Source organism: Elephantulus edwardii, unplaced genomic scaffold, assembly GCF_000299155.1.
Source record: "Elephantulus edwardii isolate Elephantulus edwardi_28Jun2011 unplaced genomic scaffold, EleEdw1.0 scaffold00113, whole genome shotgun sequence".
NCBI classification, from domain to species: Eukaryota; Metazoa; Chordata; class Mammalia; order Macroscelidea; family Macroscelididae; genus Elephantulus; species Elephantulus edwardii.
In genome coordinates this window covers 4,533,325-4,541,600 of record NW_006399863.1, presented here as the reverse complement: position 1 = coordinate 4,541,600, position 8,276 = coordinate 4,533,325, and the positions used below count along the sequence as shown (strand labels likewise).

The following is an 8,276-nucleotide window of genomic DNA, read 5'->3' as shown; positions in this document are numbered from 1 at the left end:
CTGATGCTGCATTTTTCTTCATATAGCCCAGCTTCTTTAATGATTTGCTCAGGATGCAGATTCAATAGGTATGGAGAAAGGGCACAGCTCTGACGCACACCTTTCTTAATTTTAACCCACGTACTTCCTTGCTTTTTTCTGGACAACAGCTTCTTGGTCTAGGTTTCATATGAGCATGTTGTTGTTGTGTGCTGTTGACTCAGAGCAGACTCACAGATAAACCTCCAGCAGGTTTTCAGAGGCAGTTAATCACAGAAGGGTATGTTACCTATCCTTTTCCTGAGGAGCAGCTGGTGAATTTGAACCGTGTTCCTTAAGGACTGCAATGCAGCTTCTTACCACTAGGACACATATGAGCATAGTACACACCAAAACAAGAATCCTAATCAAAATACTGGTAAAACCAATGACATATAAATGCACACTTTACATTCTGGCCAACCTGGGTTTGTCCAAGAAATATAAGATTGGTTTAACATTAGAAAAAAGGTGTTAAGAGTACTCAGTGGTTCCTCCCTCAGGCCCTTGCTTCCAAGATAACAAAGAAAAGGAGAAACAATGGCCATGCCAAAAAGGCCCTGGCCACATGCAGCCTGTTCACTGCATGAACTGCTCCCCCTGCGTTCCAAAGACGAGACAGTTAAGAAGTTACTAATTCCAAATACAGTAGAGGCAGCTGCCATCAGGGACATTTCCAAAGTGGCTTTGATGCATATGTGCTTTCAAAGCTCTAGGTGAAATAGCACCATTTTGTGAGTTGTGCTGTTCACAGCAAGGCAGTGAGAATTCAGGAAGCCCTGAAGGACAGAACACCTCCACTCAGATATAGACCTGCAGATGCTGCCCCACAGCCACCACTAAGGACCACGTAAGTCCTTGAGTCCTTAAAGGTGGGGGGAAAAACAACCTCGGCTGAAAAGAAAAGAGAAATTATACTTTTTTTAAAAAAGAGTACTTAATGATGTTGAGTAAGAAGATAAGAAATTATACACATGATTAATTCCATAAATTTATAAAAAATGCTTGACGTTTGAGCTGTTTCCATGTTCTTGAGATGGTGGATAATGCACAGTAACACACAATGGAATACTATGCAGCACTCAGGAGCAATGATTTAAAAGAACACTGTGTAACTTGAGAGAGGCTAGAGAGCATTATGCTGAGTGAATTAATGCAGTCACATAAGGACAAATACTACATCAGACCATTAAAAATAGAAGCATAACTAATAAAACATTTACAGGAACTCAAGTGGGGTAAGGCTGAGGATGGGTAGGGGCAAAACCACAGGGTTAAACAGTTTGGTGGATGGAGGGAGCAGGGGAAGGAAACGGGAAGGACCCAGGTTAAGATAAGGTAATGGCTCTCCGCTAACTCGCTAGTGGGAAGCGGCAGCAGCGCTCCAAGATGCGCCCTCTGGCCTCACTGACTCTTCTGCAGGCCCTGGCCCAGGCCTCGCCCACAGGACAGCTCTGTGGTCGCAGTCTGCACAGCAGCCCAGAAGCAGCCACCTACAAGTATGTGAACATGCAGGAGCCCCAGATGGACATGAATTCGGTGACTGATGGGGCAGCGCTTACCTTGCTGTGGACGGAGCTGATTCGAGGCCTGGACATGACCCTGAGCAGACCACAATCAACTACCCGTTGGATAAGGGCCCACTGAGTCCACGCTTCCGCAGGGAGCACGCATTTCGCAGGTACCCCTCGAGGGAGGAGCGCTGCATGGCCTGCAAGCTCTGCGAGGCCACCTGCCCAGCCCAGGCCATCACCATGGAGGCAGAGCCGCGTGCGTATGGCAGCCGCAGAACCACCAGCTACGACATCGACATGACCAAGTGCATCTACTATGGCTTTTGTCAGGACGCCTGCCCTGTGGACGCCATTGTGGAGGGCCCCAACTTCGAGTTCTCCACGGAGTCGCACGAAGAGCTGCTGTACAATAAGGAGAAGCTGCTCAGCAACGGGGACAAGTGGGAGGCCGAGATCTCTGCCAACATCCAGGCAAAAAAAAACCAAAACCCTAACAGGCACAACAATACCTGTGCCGGGGATGCACCTTCCAGCACAGCCTGCTGCTTGAATAAAACGCACTCTGACCCCCCTCCAAAAAAAAAAAGACAAGGTAATAATGGGCAAGGTCCAATGGTGATTAATTTCATAAAACATAATGCATAAGAATGGTTGTATGAAACACAATGTGAATGAATAATGTGAAACACAATATATATTAATTTTTACACAAACCAATAAAATTTAATACACACAATAGAACTTCTCATTAATGTTAGAATTATGGTGAACATCTTTAACCTGCACAAGGATTACCACTAAATGTCTATAGCAAATGCCTTTCATAACCATTCATATTGCCACATTCCGGTTAAAAACAAGAACAAGGCAAGTCTGCCCACAAGCTCCACTCCTGTGGAGTGTTATCTCTGAGATCCTACTCAGCAAAGGAAGATATAAAAAAGGAATAAAAGTTATTGACATTGAGTAAGACAAAAACAAACTCTTTTTAAACGATATAATGGCTTAAATAGAAATGTCAAAAGAACATACAAATAATTAAAATAAATCAAGGCATAATATGTGGTGTTGCTGGTGTTGGTGATGTTAGATGGTGGTGAGTTGATTCCAACTCATAGTGGCCCACGTGACAAAGTAGAACTGCCTCATGTTCCGTGGGCAGTAATGTTTACAAGATAGTGAACTGAGCACTTAGTCTTCACACCATCTTCCATAAGCTATATCACAAGAATAATAAATAAATGTATGAATTGCATACATTTTATAGTATTCTTGAAGATATTATTTTAAAAAGGGAAAGCAATCATAAAGGCATTATTTTAAAAGAAATAAAAACTAGAAAGTACTTAAAAATAAGTCTAGCAAAAATGTTCAATATTTCTATGAAGAAAAGTATAAAATTTCTGTTTTAAAATTTTTTTAAAGACTCAAACAAATAAAAGTATGTATTCATGGGCAAGATAACAGGAAATCAGAAAGAGTTCAATTATTCCTAATTGGACCTATGAATTCAACACAATACCAGTCAAGGAGTTTGACAAGCTGTAATGGAAATTTTTATGGAAAAGACATTTCAAGAGAAAATCAGCTCCTGCCTCAGCCCTTTTCCTACCACCTCCAGCCAGCTGTCATCTCTCCCCACTTCCATCCCTCTTTCTACTCAATGGATTCAAGCACTGGTGCTTTGGACCCTTTTGTTTTTGGAAGATGGTTTTTGCAAGGGGACTTGCAAAAGGGGGCTTCTCACTGGGACTGTGTGAGAGGGAAATGCTCCCCTGGTCTCAGTGCAGGTGGATTAATTAAAGATGTTGTTTTTGTCTCTTAAAAAAACCACAAAAAACTTTAGTTATTAAGACAATCAAATGTTGGCACAAAGATTAACAAATAGACTGATGGGAAAAAAAGCCCCCAGCAGGCCCATACACATATGGAACCTTCAAATGTGACAGAAGTAGCATCGTAGACCAGTGGAAGAAAGATTCCAAACACATCCCACATGTAGAAAAATCAATTATAGGTAGATTAGCAACTTTAATAAGGAAAAATAAACTTCAGAAACCTGGTGTAGCAAGTGGATTACTTAAGCCAGAGGAGCAAACCATAACAGAAAGTACACATTTTATCACATTATAATTAAGAATTTCTATGCATATCCATATTTTCTGCTGCATTATTTACATTAGCAAAGAGTTGGAAATAATCTAAATGCCCAATAACAAACAAATGGATAGAAAAACTATGGTACATTCACACAATGGAATATTATGCAGTATTGAAAAATAGTGATAAAATATTACATAAGATGGAGGACTTTACATTGAGTGAAATATCTTAGTCACAAAAGGACAAATACACAATGGAATATTATGCAGTATTGAAAAATAGTGATAAAATTTTATAAAAAAGAAAAACATTATAGAAAAACTGGAAATAAAATTTTATAAAAAAGAAAAACAGTATAGAAAAACTATGGTACATTCACAAAATGGAATATTATGCAGTACTGAAAAATAGTGATAAAATATTACATAAGATGGAGGACTTTATGTTGAGTGAAATATCTTAGTTACAAAAGGACAATTACACAATGGAATATTATGCAGTATTGAAAAATAGTGATAAAATAGTAATAAAATATTACATAAGATGGAGGACTTTATGTTGAGTGAAATACCTTAGTCACAAAAGGACAAATACTGCACACCACCACTGTTATCAAATAGGACAGACTGGGGAGGGAGGGTTTCAGCAGAGAATGGAAAAAGAGTGGATAGATAATGAACACTGCAGTAGAACAATGAGCGGAAGAACTGTCCAAAAGGAATATATGTTTAGGAATTATATGCATGGCAACAATCTGGAACAAGGAGTGCATTGTAGGGTGGGCTGGGAAAGGGTTAGAAAGAAAAAGTACAACAGTGAATTTTAAAAAATTTTAAAAAGCAACTGTCTGGAATAAGGAATGATATCCTGCAGACAACCTGAAGTGCAATTTGTTAACTTCCTTAATAAACCCCATAACCATGAACATAAAAAAATAAAGAATTTCTAGGGACCAGTCCTTAGAGAGGGACAGCATGCTTGGAAAGGTGAAGGGACAACTCAGGAGAGGAAGACTCTGGATGAGATGGATTGACACAGTGACTGGGGTAATAGGAGCAGGTGTGTAGGAGACAGTGAGACTGGCTCGTGATAGTACAGAATTCAGAGCTATTGTATATGGAGTTGCTATGAGGCGTAGGCAACTCAACAGTACATAACAACAACATTAATAAATGCAACATAAAGAAAGTCAAAAGATAAGTCACAAGTGGGAGTAGATATGTGCAATGCATGCATGTCACAAAAGATTCATATTCAAAATATATGTAAAGATTTATATCAAGAAGGGAAAACAAAACTCTTATGAAAAAGGAAGCATAAGAAATCCAGTATAAAAAGAGGCAAAATATAAGTGATGCTTTTCACAGAAAAGAATACACAAATAAGCATATGAAAATATGTTTCATTAATAATTAGAATTTAAAACCAATTAGATACCATTCTACATCTTCCAGCTCATCAGTACCTCACAGGAGAAAGATGATAAACTTGTTGTGTAATTTACAGCCTAAGTATCCCAAAGGAAAGCAAAGTATGATTGATTCCAACTTAACAACAATAAGTGAGTGAATTGCAAAAAAATTACATCTGAAACACCAAATGTTTGTGATAATTTGGAACAATAGGAATGCTAATGTGTCACTGGTGTGAGTGTAACTGGAAACCTTTTTATTTTATTACCTTTTTTTGACATTTTTTGTTCATGCACATTGTGTTTTCTACAATAATTCATATATTTTGTGTTTTATATAAATGACTACCATTGATCTATGTCTCTTACCACTTCATCTCCTCAAATCTCCATTGCATCTCTCCCATTCCCTCTCTCCCCCAATACACCAACCTCTGCTATCCCAGTGATCCTTACTAACCCCTGCTCAGTTCTTTTCCTATATCCATTACAATAGTGGCCTTATGCAGTATTTGTCCTTTTGCAACTAAGTTATTTCACTCAGCATAATGCTCTCTAGACTCTTCCATGTTGTGTTGTATTTTACAAACATTTTATCACTGTTCATGGTGCACTGTGTTTCATTGTGTGCCTGACTAAAACAAGTTTTCAATCAGTTCGTCTGTTGATGGAAAAGTTTCTAAAACACATTGGTCCTATCAGTGAACTTGAAAGCACAAGTGTTAAATTTTTTATAGCAGTGTCATTTGTGAGAGAAAAACAAAAGGGAACTAACAAAAATGCACAATCCTATAGTCATAATAAGTAAATAGACTTTTCCAATACAGTGTTACTCATCTAATAAAATGTACTCTAACAATGAAAAAGCAAATTACTGTTTACACTTCAAGATTAATTAATCTTGAAGAAATGACACTGATTAAAAAGTAAGTCACAGATACCATTTTATATTAATTCATTTCTATAAAATTCAAGAATACAAATCAAACTAAGAAATATATTACTAAGAATCATTTATTACATTTGTTATATGTTATAATAGAAAACCAAAAGTGAAATAACAAAGTAAAAAAAAAAGAAAGAAAGAAAGAAATATGTGAGAAATTCTAGCAGTGTTGATGGTACTCTCCTTCTTACGTGAACTCCCTGATGTGAATTTTTGGGGTTTCTTGTATCTGTTATAAGAGTCCTGGTGGTGCAGCATCTAAGCACTAAGCTTCTAACCAAAAGACAGGAAGTTGGAATCCACCAGCTACTCCATGGAAGAGAGATAGGACAGTCCACTTTCAAAAATATTTCTTTTTTGTAATAACCAAAACACCATGGTACTGGTACAATGATAGACACAAAGATCAATGGAATAGAATCGAGAACCCAGACATTAATCCATCTATTTATGGTCAACTGATATTTGACAAGGAAACAAACCCTATCACATGGCGAAATGACAACCTTGTCAATAAATGGTGCTGGCAAAACTGGACTACTACCTGCAGAAGGCTGAAGCTGGATGCACACCTCTCACCATACACAAAAATCAACTCAAAGTGGATCAGAGACCCAGGGGTAAAGCCCAAAACCATAAAGACCATAAGAGACAAATAAGCATCAAGCTTAGAAGGCCTAGCTCATGGTATAAAAAGACTTACAAATAAAGCCAGCAATACACAAGCAGGAGAGGATAAAATGGGTGAAAGAAACCTTCTAAAGATTAAATCCTTGCGTGCATCAAAAATATTTTCCAAAACAGTGAAAAGAAAACCTACTGATTGGGAAAAAAAATTTGAAAATACCATTTAAGACAAGGGTCTCTAATAAAAAGTTTACAGAATCCTACAGGCCTCCACAAGAAAAAGACTGATGACACAATTACAAAATGGGCAAAAGACATGGAAAGACTTTTTGCTGAAAAGATATTCAGATGGACAACAGACAAATGAAGAAATGCTCAAAATCACTGGAAATAAGAGAGATGCAAATCAAAACCACAATGAGATACCATCATACCCCAGTAGCAGTGGCAAAATTTAGCAGGACAGCAAGCAATAAGTATTGGAGAGGATGCGGAGACACAGGAACTCTCAGATGCTATTGGTGGGACTGTAAAATGGTACAACCACTCTGGAAGGCAGTTTGACATTTCCTCACAGAGCTAAACATAAAAATTCCATATGACCCAGCTATTATCTGCATAGAATGTGAGACACAACTGGAGACTTGTACACCAATGTTCATGTAGCATTATTCACCATTAAAAAAAACATGGAAACAACCCAAATGTCTAACCACAATCGAATTAATTGAGAAATTATGGTACATTCACATGATGGAATACTATGCAGCACACAGGAGCAATGATTTTGAAAATCACTACCTAACCTGGGAGGGACTGGAGAGCATTATGCTAACTAACTTTGTCCCATAGGAACAAAAAAAGAAACAGAAGACGATGGAATAAGTTTGGTTGCCTATAACAGAAATTAAATCAAATTCAGCCCAACTAATGTCCATTGACTTAGAACCAAATTTATAGTTGACCCTTCAGTGGGTTTTTGAGGTTGTAAATCACACAGTAAGAGACTGCCCATCTTTCTGTGGCTAAGCTGGTGGATCTAAACTGCCAGAGACAATTTCTCCTTTGGATTAACAGTGTAACTATCTTCAGGCAGGGAAACAGCAGAGGTCATCATGGCTTAAACACAGATGAATCCTAGGGCTCAAAAATAACCATAAACTTCCTGACTTCCACCCAGGAGTTGTGGTGGTGCTGGTTGTGTGCATTCTGGCTGGACCCAACCCATGGTTGACCCTCCACTTGGTTTTCAGGGGCAATAAATTGTACAGGAGAAGATTGCTCCTTGTTCTGAGGAGCAGCTTGTGGATTTGAACTGCATGCCTGTGGAACTGTAGCACAGGTTAATAGCACAAAAATTTGCTCAGGTACCATGAAGAGATTTTATTAAGAAATCATCATGATTTTTTTTTCTATTATAAGGAACGGGAGGAAAAAAAAAACCCAGTAAATTTTTTGTCCTGGGTAAATTTTTATACCTCAACAAATACTTTTAAATATAAAAATAGGTGAGCTCTGGTGGCCTAGTGGCAAGAAGCTGCACTGCAATCTCAGAGGTACACGGTTCAAATCCACCAGATGCTCTGCTGGAGAAGGAGGAACAATCTCCTCCTGTATCAGTCAGATCTGATTTGATGGTACACACAAAAAATAATGA

General features: G+C 38.3%; 1 pseudogene; it reads left to right on the top strand.

The window, feature by feature from the left end:
* The first annotated feature begins 1,407 nt into the window (after positions 1-1,407).
* Positions 1,408-8,276, top strand: part of LOC102848293 — a 7,776-nt pseudogene continuing 907 nt past the window's right edge.